Source organism: Xiphias gladius, chromosome 12, assembly GCF_016859285.1.
Source record: "Xiphias gladius isolate SHS-SW01 ecotype Sanya breed wild chromosome 12, ASM1685928v1, whole genome shotgun sequence".
NCBI lineage: Eukaryota > Metazoa > Chordata > Actinopteri > Istiophoriformes > Xiphiidae > Xiphias > Xiphias gladius.
In genome coordinates, this window is record NC_053411.1 from 7,351,156 (window position 1) to 7,364,687 (window position 13,532).

Consider the following 13,532-nt stretch of genomic DNA (forward strand, 5'->3'; position numbering starts at 1 on the left):
AGAGTCACCTACAAGTTGATGTATCAGAATGGTAATGTATTTTATATGTATCACTCTAGATCAATGCATGTATCAATGCTAGAAACGTAACAGTAATAGGTAACATGCGCCTTCGGCTTGACTACTTAATCCTTGGTCCTGATCGCCAGCTCTGATTTACCTACCTTAGCTACCTTAGATTTAGCTTGCAAAATACTAATAATTAGCTATGCCTGGCTTATCCTGTGATGCCACTCCTTTCATCATTACATTATGCTATGCCGAAACGAGGGGTATCAGAGGTTTCTTAGGTTAAAACGATATGGAAAGCCCCACTCCACAAATTGACGGGATTGGTTCCTTAGGTATGTGACGTATGAAACACTGGCTTTTTGAATCTGTTTTTTTGAGACCATCATTAGTACACTGCAGTTCCGAGGGGGAAAATACTCAACCATGGCGTTGACTGCTTATTTTGCTCATAATCTCTTGTATCATATAAAAAACACCACATGGAGATGTTAACAAGGTTAAAAATTTGCATTTCTTTGGAGGGTCTGCGGGAGCCTGTTTTAGTCTCACACTCTGAAGACAGGATAGTTAAGCTTTCTAAAAAAGGAAAATAGTTAAAATATACCAATTCATTTCAGAGGCTCAAAATCATTAGGCAAATATTTCCAAAATGAGCACTGTGGAAACATGTGGAAAAATGTAAGTAATTTAAGTAATTGATTTAAGCACTCCTTGTAGTGTATTTGAGAGAAAATAACATTCTAAATTGCACAAACAATGTAGGATACTACATCTCCCATGTTAACTATACAGATTTTTGAATAAAAGTATAAAGACACTGAATGTCCACATTGTTTTCCATACAGCATGTGCAGTTCTTCACAGTGGATATGCAAGGTTTTTTCATTTAGAAATACAGAGTGCGTTGGAGGGTCGGCATTGTTGAAGAATGAAAAATGGGGAGATAAGGAGGCAAAGCTACAGCAAACAAGGTATGGTGGGAAATGAGAAAGGCTAGAAAAGGTGGGAAGGAGGAGCAGGAACGAGAGGAGATGAAAAAGTGTCATGCTGAATCAGGCTAAGGCATGTACAGTTTACACACAGGCTCAGGGGTCCAAATCTGGCTGTGGACTAGCTTTATCCACGAACTTCACTTAATTTCCTCTTCACCCATCTCTCCGATGTAGAAATAAAGGAAAAAGCAAACTTGAAGTCTGAGTCTTAAAACTCTTGCGCAAACGGTGCATTTTTATTCCCCTCTGGCTATGGGGAGCTCCTCTGAATAGCTAAGGTGACACATGGTCTATCTCACTCTCACACACACTGCTCTCAGTTTGTCATCCTGTCTCCTCTCTTGTTATCCATCTCTTTGTCTCCCTGCTCACCTCTCTGCTGTTTTTAAATCATTTTCTATTCATCTTTTTTTTTTCCCTGCAAGGCTCTGCTTAAAGACACACTGCTCCAGCAGGTGCTACTTTACAAAAGATCAAAACAAGCACCTTGAAATGTAGTAGTGTTGTACTGTAAAAAACATGTGTCAGTTGTGTACAAGGTGTGTTAAATGATTTAAAAGGGATGATCCGTGTTAAATGCATGTTCACATTAAGGTAACTTATCAAATATTAAGGAATGTGACATTTGACATTAAACAACAAAGCAATATCTGTTTCCAAGACTACATCCCTGTACATTTTTCAATATGAGAGTCTTATGCAATGGACAGGTTTCCACAAAAACAGAAAAAACAGTTTTGTAGTTGCCTGATCCTAAGACTTCGAACAGTAACATTAATTTCAGAGCCAAAAAGCATAAAATACATATGCAACAGAACACCATCTGATTGGCTACATTAGCAAATGTAAATATGTTCATTTGTGCACATATTTCAAGCCCCTTATTGGAAATGCATCTAAGACAGCTTTCCATTACTCTGGCCTCAAAATACTGTCAATGTTGTTTTCTCCTAAAATCTGCTCAGCATAGCTGAGAATGATGCAACCGTTTTGAGCAGGGAAGACAGACTGTTCTGAAAAATTAACTTCATGTGAAATACACAGACAGTGGACATCATGGGTGCATTGATCCTGTTTGGTATTGTGCTCTGTGCTTGTTTTTGCACTGCTTTTTCTCTGAGTATAAAGCATACAAAGACTGACATTCATCCAGTGCTACAGAGTATTACTAAACCTTCCAAAAACATCAGATGTTTGAGTCAGTTTGAATCAAGTACTCTCCCAGGCTCTGACTCAGAATGTTTTAGCTACCATCAGCCACCTGAATATACAATCAAATCAATGAATACAGCAGGCATTGCTGAAAAAGCTATGCAATGCTACTGAAAAAACGACCATTTAGACTGTCTGTGCCAGTAGCTTATTACAACCAATAGTTACGTTTTATTGTTAGGTGACTTCTAAAGGCTGTAGTAATTATGTAGGGATCAAAGGAAGACGTCCGGTGACTAAAGAGCGACAAACTCTTTGTTGGAAGGATGCCTGCGGTGGGTGGATGGAGGTGTCCACAAAACACAGGACTTCCACACAGGAGACCGCTGTTCAGTTCCCGTTTGAAATCGATAGTCATCTTTGACCAACCTAAACAGGCTGTTTTGTGCCTAAACTTAACCAAACCGTAACCATTCCAAATCGATAATGCTATTATCATCATAGGAAAATAAGTTACAGCCCTAGCTGTGGCTAGACAAGGTGTCTGACATGAATATCATCCCTTACTTAATCATTTATCACAAGGGGCCAAGAACAGCACTACTATATTTCTTTACATCATGATGTACTGTCTTAGATGATTCATCAACACTGGGGGCAGGTAGAAGCTTTCATATTCAGAATTAGGCAGAGCACAAGTGAAGAAAACTGTTTGGAAAAAGCTTGCTGCTTGTGTAACCTAAGCATGCATAATTAGCTAATAAAAAAGGACAGATGGGTGTGTAATCAGCTTCTACTCTATGGCTTTTTGAGAAATCCTCTGCAGTCATGAAAAATTGACAACTTTAAATTTTTGTCTATTCACATTTAGAGTTAAAACTTTAACCTGTCTGACGAGTCGCAGGTGGCAAATCAGCATTCCTGGAAATAAACAGAGGGACATGACTAGAGGAAAAAGACGAATCAAAATATTCAGTTTTGCTCAATTTTATCCTCATATTTTTTTCTACTGCACTCCTGTAAATGTTTTTCCCCTCCACTGGCTTCCTTGGGTGATTTAACCCCCAGTGGTCAATAATGCCAGTGGGAAGGCTGCTGCATTCTGACACCTGACACACAACAACACTTACAAAAAATGACATATTCATGTTTCCCTTTTAGTTTGGTAAAGGGTTCTGTGTTTTTTATATTCATGTATTAAATATAGATATATTCAGTGCCATAATCACAGAGTTAACAGTTAACAGCATATAAATTACAACAAGTTAGATCCTGACAAGACATCAGATGGCTGCAAAAATAACGTTTTTTTTAGCAGGTAGACACAAATCAATGCAATATATGCAGTTGCAAACAGCAGCAATGCATTGAAGTGCTAGCATTGACCTAAATGTTATGTAAATAATCCCTAACATTGCCAAGAAAGCACAGAAGGCTCAGGTGGGGCACCTCAAGATGGAAAACCTTAGGTCACATTAAAAACACTTAAGACAGTTTGACTGAACCCATTTCAGCCCTCCTCTCTGATCTCACATATGTTTCCTAAAATTTTTCCATGGCATCACCTTGGCATTATATTTTTCCCTCTTAGAAAACCTTATTGAAAGTAAACTCTGGCACTATCCTTGACAAAATGAAAAGTCGGTTTGAAAGGTGAAAAGGACAACTTCTTCCAAAAATGATGGCTGTTGCAGAGCTGTTTCATATGCTTAGTAATGTCAGTCCCAATGCCTGTGAAATTTCTATAAGAAAGTGATTAAACCCATACCTAATTGGATATCAAACAGCACCACAAACACTGCAAAGATAAAAGGAGGTGTTAATCTGCCCTATGTCCAACTAGGCATTCACTGTGCATAAAATCTCCTCATGCTGTCCAGCCTAAACATGCCTTATTTGTTAAACAGCAAGGAAAAGACAAGCTTCATGATCATCTGAGTTTTCTGTATGATATCTTTAGACTGCTGGATAGACGCTATTTAAACTGGCTCTATTAATAAAAAAGGAAAATCAGAAATCTTCTATATGGATGAATAAATAAAACAGGTTTGACCTCAGATCAGCAAGCAGCTACTGAAAGTACCCATCAAAAGAAGCAACATACTAGTGCAGTGTATGCGTAGGAATATGTAACAGTTCCTATATTTATTTATACAACTACATACATGTACATATGGCTGGTCCTGCTTCTAAATCAGCTCAATAACATGTGTTTGGTTATGGCCTTTGCAGCTGATAAAATATTGATACACTGTAAATGGACGAGCAGTACCACTTCATCTATCTATGACTGGGCAAATGCACTCTTGAAAAAAGCTAAATAAGTAACAGTAATTTACAGTGGCAGACTGGCAAATAGGGCTCTCTCTTTTTAAGCAGCCACGTTTTCAGGACTGAATGACTTTGCCTTGTTCCATGTAAAACATAACTTACATCTGTCTCTCCAAGATAACAAAATGCAGTTACTGTCTGTAGCCTATTAAAATGATCCCCAATAGTCCCGATATACTAATGAGGCAGCATTCACTCCATTTGCCAGACTGATTGTTACTTGTCCCACAAACAACGTAAAGACTGCTTTACTCTTAACTGCCTTGTCTGCTGAGTCTGCTTCTGAGTCCTGTAATTCTACAAGTGTTCAGTTAAAACAAGAATGTACACAGCAATCTTGATAGCCAATTGTTTCTTTCCCACTCCTGACTTTGAAAAAATACATTGTATAATGTAATCAAACAGACCCCACCAGAGAAATAGTGCATTTTAACACTGTATCTAGATGACAAACAGCAAAAAAAAAAAAAAATCAGAAAAGACCTTGTATACATATACTGTAACATTAATTTATATTGTTAAAGACTCACTATCCTGTCCTGCTAACACAGCAGACTGCAAATACAACATAACAGCTTGACCATTGCTAGACCATTACCAACCATATATACAGCCTCTATGCAGAGCACACTGTGCTAATTAACTGATTAATGACAACCAACTAGAGACAGAACAAGATTCAAGTGACCATACCATGCTGAGTTAATATGCTGAGTTAATTGCTTGCATCATGATAATAAACAACTCGCATCACGTTCATTCATGCACACGGACAGAAAGGTGATGAGGGAAAAAGTAATGGTTGCTTCCCCAACTGAGCCAGTCGTCTGCACTCTGACCTCATCACTTCCTGCAAGAATACACCAAGCACAGCACAGCAAATATTGGAGACTGACGATAATAACCCCTCACCCCAGGGAAACTTAAGACTAGATCCTGTAGACAGATGCTCAAAGCCTACAGGTGGGAGGTAGCGTTTCATAAGCCCAGCAAAGATTTCAGGTGAGCAGTGCCGCAGCAAGCGTGGAGCAAAAGAGTGAGGAGAACTGATGACTTAAACATACGCCCCTACAGGGTGCGCTGGATATTTGTTATTACATCATAAATGCATGCAGTGCACACAAGTTGTCCGCCTGAACTAGGTCACACGTTTTGCTCTATTTTAAACAACCTACTGGGATGGAGTTACAACGTGAATGCAGAAAATGTTCAGAATTTATAAGTAATTTAGCTACTAGTATACACTCTAAAATCTTTAGCACAGCAAAGACTGTGAAGTGACAATGATAGCAACACCCCAGTAATTAACCTGACAAGTAGCTATAGGAAAAGACACCTCAGCTGTGCAGCAAGGTGTACATACTCAAAGTAATGAATGTATATCTTGTAGCAGAAATTTTCTTTAGGAGCAAAAAACAGATGACAATCAGCACATGGATATAATCTTGGTTAAACGATAGCACAAGTGTGGCTTAAGGACCAGCCTAAACCATAAAACAAGATCAGATATAAACAGATGTAACATCAACAGTAAAGCAATTTGACCCCAAAACACACTGGTTTAAACTTGGATTTTATCTAAAGTGGGTTTATCTGCTGGGTTCTGCAAGACATGCTGACACTCCAAAGCCAATATTCTACTGCAATATTACTGTCAAAGTTTGAGTTAAGCTTAAACAAGTCCCCAGGACACACAGCAATAATCAGAGCTTAACACTGCATGACACAAATAAGCACAAACACTCTACATATAAATATACATATTTCAAGACTGCTGACATGAAGAGCACGAAAAGCAGTAATAAGCAAATTCCAAACAGCAGCCACTCAGCTCACAAATCAATAGCAATGAAAATACTCCATGTTAGTAGCAGCAGGAAAGAAAAGAGTGGGCATTACACAAGCAAATTTGCGGGATAGCTATGAAACAGCTAGCATACTCAAAACTCAGCCAAAACACCCTTTTCTGATTTGAATGTTAGCGGGCAGTTCTTACCTTGCTGAAGTGAAGAAGTGGTTCCGCCATGGCACCGCAATGGAGAAATAACGTCCGGGACAGAAAAACTCAACAATTCTGGTCCGAAAGTGATACACAAACACCTGGAGCAGCATTGAGACTGAAACAAAAACACAGCTACTTCTTCCACAAAGCCGAACTTTTCACGGGCAAGCTGGCTTATAACTGTCATATGAGCGGCAGCAGCGGCTGAGAGGGCCCGCGGCACTTCCGGCGGAGCGCTCAGGTGAGCAAATTGCGACTGGCACGCGCCACCGAGTGGGCGTGTCAATTGACATGAAACCCCCCCATTTGATAGGGTGCGTTCGATACACGTCACACATGGGGGGGGGGTACTTTCCCACGTGTGAGTTATGGACGTCAGCCTGAACCGAGTCGTGGGTTGCTCCATTTTCGACTCCACTCCCAGGATACTCTCCCTGGTTTGCTGAAAACGACCGGTCATAGCTCAGCCAACAAGCTTCGGTAGCTCATAACCGTGAGCATGATTAGTTGTGGGTCCAAAGTAGATCCTGTTCTGAAATAACCGAAGCAACAAAGGTATTTTGTTTGTGTCATTTATTTGAATTGAGATTTTAAAAAGAAATAGAGATAAAACTTTGTAAAAAATCAGCTCAAAAACTAGTCACTTGTGCTTATTCATATTTCGTTAGGTTGTAGTAAAACACATTCATATGAAATATGAAAATGCCATTCATCTGGTAATGTTGGGGTCAAAAAACATCAAAACCAATTTAAATGTAGTTGTCAAGTGAAAGTTTATTAGATGTCTAGATCATATATAACCGTTGTTTGAACAGCATCTAAGTGAGCATATTTAATTTTAGAACCACGTTTATATGTTGACCCTGATTCTGGGTCAGAGCTATTAAAGGACTGTATCATAAAATGACATATCAAATGTAAAGTAGATGTCCAATCGACTCACTTCAACCACATTTTGCCCGTTGACTGAATAAGTAAGTTCTTTTTTGATCTCAGCCACAATGTAACCAATACTTGACTGAACCGATGACCTCATCGTTGAGATAAAATAAGACCAGCTCAGGTATTGTGGCTTGTAAATACACCTTTAAAGAAAGGTGATACAGAAAGGTGATGAGGGAAAAAGTAATGGTTGCTTCCCCAACTGAGCCAGTCGTCTGCACTCTGACCTCATCACTTCCTGCAAGAATACACCAAGCACAGCACAGCAAATATTGGAGACTGACGATAATAACCCCTCACCCCAGGGAAACTTAAGACTAGATCCTGTAGACAGATGCTCAAAGCCTACAGGTGGGAGGTAGCGTTTCATAAGCCCAGCAAAGATTTCAGGTGAGCAGTGCCGCAGCAAGCGTGGAGCAAAAGAGTGAGGAGAACTGATGACTTAAACATACGCCCCTACAGGGTGCGCTGGATATTTGTTATTACATCATAAATGCATGCAGTGCACACAAGTTGTCCGCCTGAACTAGGTCACACGTTTTGCTCTATTTTAAACAACCTACTGGGATGGAGTTACAATGTGAATGCAGAAAATGTTCAGAATTTATAAGTAATTTAGCTACTAGTATACACTCTAAAATCTTTAGCACAGCAAAGACTGTGAAGTGACAATGATAGCAACACCCCAGTAATTAACCTGACAAGTAGCTATAGGAAAAGACACCTCAGCTGTGCAGCAAGGTGTACATACTCAAAGTAATGAATGTATATCTTGTAGCAGAAATTTTCTTTAGGAGCAAAAAACAGATGACAATCAGCACATGGATATAATCTTGGTTAAACGATAGCACAAGTGTGGCTTAAGGACCAGCCTAAACCATAAAACAAGATCAGATATAAACAGATGTAACATCAACAGTAAAGCAATTTGACCCCAAAACACACTGGTTTAAACTTGGATTTTATCTAAAGTGGGTTTATCTGCTGGGTTCTGCAAGACATGCTGACACTCCAAAGCCAATATTCTACTGCAATATTACTGTCAAAGTTTGAGTTAAGCTTAAACAAGTCCCCTGTGCTTATTCATATTTCGTTAGGTTGTAGTAAAACACATTCATATGAAATATGAAAATGCCATTCATCTGGTAATGTTGGGGTCAAAAAACATCAAAACCAATTTAAATGTAGTTGTCAAGTGAAAGTTTATTAGATGTCTAGATCATATATAACCGTTGTTTGAACAGCATCTAAGTGAGCATATTTAATTTTAGAACCACGTTTATATGTTGACCCTGATTCTGGGTCAGAGCTATTAAAGGACTGTATCATAAAATGACATATCAAATGTAAAGTAGATGTCCAATCGACTCACTTCAACCACATTTTGCCCGTTGACTGAATAAGTAAGTTCTTTTTTGATCTCAGCCACAATGTAACCAATACTTGACTGAACCGATGACCTCATCGTTGAGATAAAATAAGACCAGCTCAGGTATTGTGGCTTGTAAATACACCTTTAAAAGACAATTTCAAACAAGCTGAGGTCGACTAGGCTCCCTAACACGGCATGCCCCCCCCCCCCGCACCTTAAGAGGTGAACGAGTTGAGTCACTGACACCTCCAGACAGCTTCCCGCTCCTGGCGGTAAGGAAAACAAAAGAAAATATATTTTCCCAGGGAGGTTGTATTTCTTTTTTAATAAAGTTTAAAATATCTGCCAAACAATTTTAACAACTTTTAAAGTTTATTTTAAAAACTTCTGACTCTCAGTTTTACGAATCCCTAAAAGTTAGTTTGACTAAAACCTGTGTTCATTCGAATAAATTGCTATTGGATGACCTGCATCTCCAAAATGTTTGCAAGTAATGTTGCCCAAGACATGTTCTCATTGATTCTTATAGTACAAAATGCATTAATAGTATAGGATCATTTAATGGGTGGCAGGCACCAGCCTCATATTCTGCAGCTCACAGTTTACCAAACAAGTGCAAGAACAACATCAACAAAAGACATCTTAAGGGGCATAATTGGAGGCAGTGGCTTCAGTTCTCTGTACACTGTAACTCTATTTGGTTTTTAGTCTGCCATGTTTGTCACAGATTGTGTCTGTCTGAGAGTCCATCTGTCTGTCTGCTTGCCTGTCTAATTTCGTGGAAAGGAAACCATCCGCCCTCACACATCAGCAGAGAGATGCATCGACACAAATACAGCACATGCAGAAATATAATGAGACTAGCTTGCAAAGGTAAAGGCATACAGCCTGCATGGTTCGCTGTCCTGCAGGAAAGCACAAAAGAAAGGGAGGTTAAGAGGTGCACATAGAGGAGAGGTATGAGTGATAGAGAAAAAAGAGTGAGAGAGGTCCGTCGGGGAGCTGAGGACCATATATTCACATGGCTAAGAGATTGGGCCCACGCAAACAAGAGAGCAAATAGAGAGGAGGATGAGAGGAATCGAGATGAAAGGGCGAAAGAGACAAAAGATGCCAAAGAGTGGGAGGGGTGAAGAAGAAGACCACATTTTCACACCGTGTCCGTGCAGCATACGGAAACGAGAGGAAGGGGAGGAGAAGGAGGTGAAGAAATGTGGAGGAAAAGAAGGAAAAAGCCGTGAGATAACACCAACAGCTAAGACAAAAGAGCATATGGAAAGTGATGGAAGTGAGGCGAGAAAGACAGTATACCAGTGGAGGGAGTGAAAAGGGGGGAGAGACAGAGAGTGAAGAAGGGAGGGATGGAGAGGGGAGCGCAGAGCTGCTGCGAGTAAGATAGACTCTCAACACATAACACATTGAGGCTATTATTAGACAGAGAGGAGGGGTAGACTCGGGTGGGGGTGGGGGGATTGCGGGAGGGATGGGGAGAGGAGAGAATTTTGGGGTGGGGGGGTGGAGGGTACCATCACAGAGCTTAAAGAGGGGTAAAAATGCATGAATACCTGCATGGAAACATGCAAAATTTGATTCAATGGAGTGATGCAGAAAAGGAAAGGGAAGGAAAGGATAAAGAAACAGGTAAAGAAACAGTTGGAGGAAGACAGTGAGGCAAGCGAAGTCGATGATGTGGGAAGAGGGCTGAGGTGGGGGAGATCAAAAAAAAGCCTCTCGTAAGCAAACCAGAGGAGCAAAATATAGCAACAGACAGTTGGGATAAAAAGGAGGTAGAGATCAGTGTTATTTTGGGGTGAGTCAAAATGCGTCCAGTTATGTCACTTCAGATTTGTTATGTATTCCTCGCTTTTTCGTTCCCTCTTTTCTCAGTCCTTCCCTCTTTCCTTCCACCTCATCCTCCGCTCCACTGACTTCAGACCCACTCAGAAAGAGACTCCACAGCAGGCTCCTGCTGCTGCCGCCGCCGCCGCCACTGTGTTTGTGTTGGTACGGAGCTAAAAGTACAATTCTCCATCCAACCCCTTTTTTCCTCTCCATTGCCCTTCCTCGTCTCTCTCCTCTTTGCAGAATTGACTGCTGCTCTGTGACTCCAGACTAATTTTGCTGCTACCTTGTGAGGAGCTTTGAATGCTTTTTGTCCTGAGGAGGATCTGAAAAGGTTCAGGGTAAAGAAAGTAGCCTACAACAAAAGTGAATGGGTCTGAAAATGGGTTTAACAGTATTTTCGACATGGCATTAAATTGAGGACCCTTTTGTGTTGATTACTTTTTTCACCGAAGCTGGAAATTGAAGAATATTCCCCAAACTCTAAATGCTCTGATGAACATTTCACTACTGAGAGATTTAATGCAATTAATTTCTATTTTCATTAAAAGCCCCTTACCCTCTCAGGCTCTGCACTATGAATTTACATATATTCTGACCTCCCCCTGTCGTATTCCATAAATTACACTATTCACAGAGGATACAGTAGGTGAGATTTTGGCACAAATGCATATTCCCCCCACACTTTTTCCCCCTACTCACTGAGTACTGTTATGGATCCAGGCCTGTAAAACAGGGCTTAATTTTATCAATTATGATTGAGCTTTATTCAAATAAACCTTTCCAAACGTGTACTAATCCGTTTTGTCTTTTGGGTATTTCTGAGAAATCAAGAGCTGCAGCCTTGATGAGGCGCTCAGGTCATTTTTGTTGTTTTTGTCTGAGGTTTGATTTAAACTGAGCACCAAAGGTTTTCTTTAAAGCTGTGGAGCTACTACGCCACCAAGTGGTGAGAGGAGAGGAAGCTGGTAAAAACAAAAGACTATAATATAAGGTTTAATTATTAAGTAGAGTCATGCTCAGTTACTCATGCATACTGGGAATGTACCACTATTTAAATGTTAATTACAATGTAAATTTTTGCCCAGGGCTACTCTGGGTAATTTAGCATTTTACAAGAGGGGACAAGTTGCTGCAAATTACCAGCAAATTACAATAAATCAGTAGAATTATGTCTGGAAATCCTGCATTTCTTCATCAGTAATCTGTGTTATTCGACATCCAAACTGCTTGAGGCGGCTTTACCTCCACCTGTTTCCAACAGCGAACGGGTTGCCTCTGTTTCTCCCCCGCCGTTCGTCTCAGTCCAGGAGAAGGAGCCGGGCAGCCGCAGGTGCAGCCAGCAGCTCAGCGAGACAACAAATCCAGACCTGTGGAGGCGCATCAAGCATCAGAGAGACTGTCAACTCCAGCAGCTGACAGCGGTGAAAGGAGGGGGAACAGGCGCCTGCAAACAGACACCGATATCAGTGCCAACACAGCAGGACATGAGGCTAGGCCTATTTATGATTTTGCCAGTTTGGATGGCAGGAAGACAGCTGTAACCAATCAGCAAGCTGTGTAAACATTCTGATCAAGTGAATGACTTCATACTTAATTTAGCAGTTGACTCAGGGTACTGATTAGACACTGTATGGGCAGACATATTCTAGGCCTCTGATCCGGCTGCGGCCTGAAAACACATCAATCCAATTAATTTAGTAGGAAAACTCAAAAAACACATACGTAACTCCTAGAATATAAGTAAAGGCTTCATGGTCTAAACTCCTTAAAGACTCCATCCATACATGTTTAAATCTTTGAATCATTAGTCTGATATTTGATGTTTGTCTGATCCACAGCCAAAATATTTAATAAACTACTTAAAAATTATTAAAGGCACATCTACCTTCCCTCTCTATGAAAAAATCATAATCTATGTATCTAATGTACAAATGTGTTTCACTTTAAATGTTTAAATGCTAAACGCAAGATGTCTCCTACTAAAACTCCATTTTCATTATGTGTGTTGTGGAAGTTTCATATTGGGCCACAGTTGGCTTCCAAACTAGTTGCAATGTCACAAAATCCTGCTCATACTTACATGCCTTAAACTCAGATTTAATGTGAGCACGGATTCGTCCCCTGCAGTGGATGAATTTGAAAACAGCCTTCCAGTGTCAGCAAATGAACATTGGACATTGAAGCTCAAACATACAAGTGAAGTAACAATAAGCAAAGACACATTTTTGAGTGGACAGGGACTTTAAATTCAGCTCATATACTCAACGCCTATGCCGAGACACAGGCAGTATTATGATGCTAACGTTGTGCTGTCCTCTAGTGTCAAAGCTAGAGGACAGCATGCACCGAGAGATCAGATGAAACCGCTTACCTGTAGTTTTCCTGCAACGGTGCTACTGTACCTAGCAGAGGAAAATTTGATGTGAAGTTTAGCCCACCGAAGATGCCAAGTTTGAAGCGATTCATGTCTGACGTGTACTGATCCAGGGCTTGACTCCTAACGTCAATGAACTTGACGCCAACTTTATTGTTTGATACTTTATATGGAAAAGGAGATGAAAAAAATGAAAGTGTGCTTATGGGTAGTCCCATGGCACGAGCAAAATCTAGTGAAATTTTCTACATAGTTGACATAACCTTTATTGTTGGAAGTACTTTGCAGTCATTATCCATCAAATGCAAATCAGATAACAAATGCACAGCTCTAGGGATTAAATGCAACAGAAAAATGCTTTGAAACCCAGCTCCCTCCCAAGTTACTGTGCTCAGTAGGAAGAGCAGCTCTGTCAAGATGAGAAAGAGGATAAACAAATACCGAGAAGCCTGTGTGGGAAGACACAATCAATGTCAAATCAGTTTAACATGATGGAAGTGCTTCCTAAAC

General features: G+C 40.3%; 1 long non-coding RNA gene across 1 annotated transcript in view; it reads right to left on the reverse strand.

The window, feature by feature from the left end:
• Positions 1 to 6,722, reverse strand: part of LOC120797587 — a 41,182-nt gene extending 34,460 nt beyond the window's left edge. The window contains exon 1 of the long non-coding RNA XR_005708543.1: positions 6,484 to 6,722. This is a non-coding gene — a long non-coding RNA (uncharacterized LOC120797587). The remainder of the gene's footprint in view (positions 1 to 6,483) is intronic.
• Positions 6,723 to 13,532: the final 6,810 nt, after the last annotated feature.